Below are 374 nucleotides of genomic sequence, written 5' to 3' on the forward strand. Positions count from 1 at the left end.
GCCTCTGTAAATTGGGTACCGTTGTCTGTGGTGATGGAGTATGGTACCCCGAACCTCGTAATAATGTTCCTATATAGGAATTTTCGACTTTTTTGAGCGGTGGCGTTGGCTAGGGGTTCTGCCTCGATCCATTTTATGAAATAGTCTACTCCTGCTATGAGGAATTTTACTTGTCCCGATCCCTGTGGGAAGGGTCCGAGAAGGTCGAGTCCCCATTTCGCAAATGGCCAGGGTGAGGTCACGCTGATGAGCTTTTCTGGTGGGGCAATGTGAAAGTTGGCATGCTTCTGGCATGGTGGACATGTCCTTACAAATTCTGTAGCCTCCTTTTGTAGAGTTGGCCAATAGAATCCCGCCCGGAGTATCTTTTTAGT

This window comes from Arachis duranensis, chromosome 9 (genome assembly GCF_000817695.3).
Source record: "Arachis duranensis cultivar V14167 chromosome 9, aradu.V14167.gnm2.J7QH, whole genome shotgun sequence".
NCBI lineage: Eukaryota > Viridiplantae > Streptophyta > Magnoliopsida > Fabales > Fabaceae > Arachis > Arachis duranensis.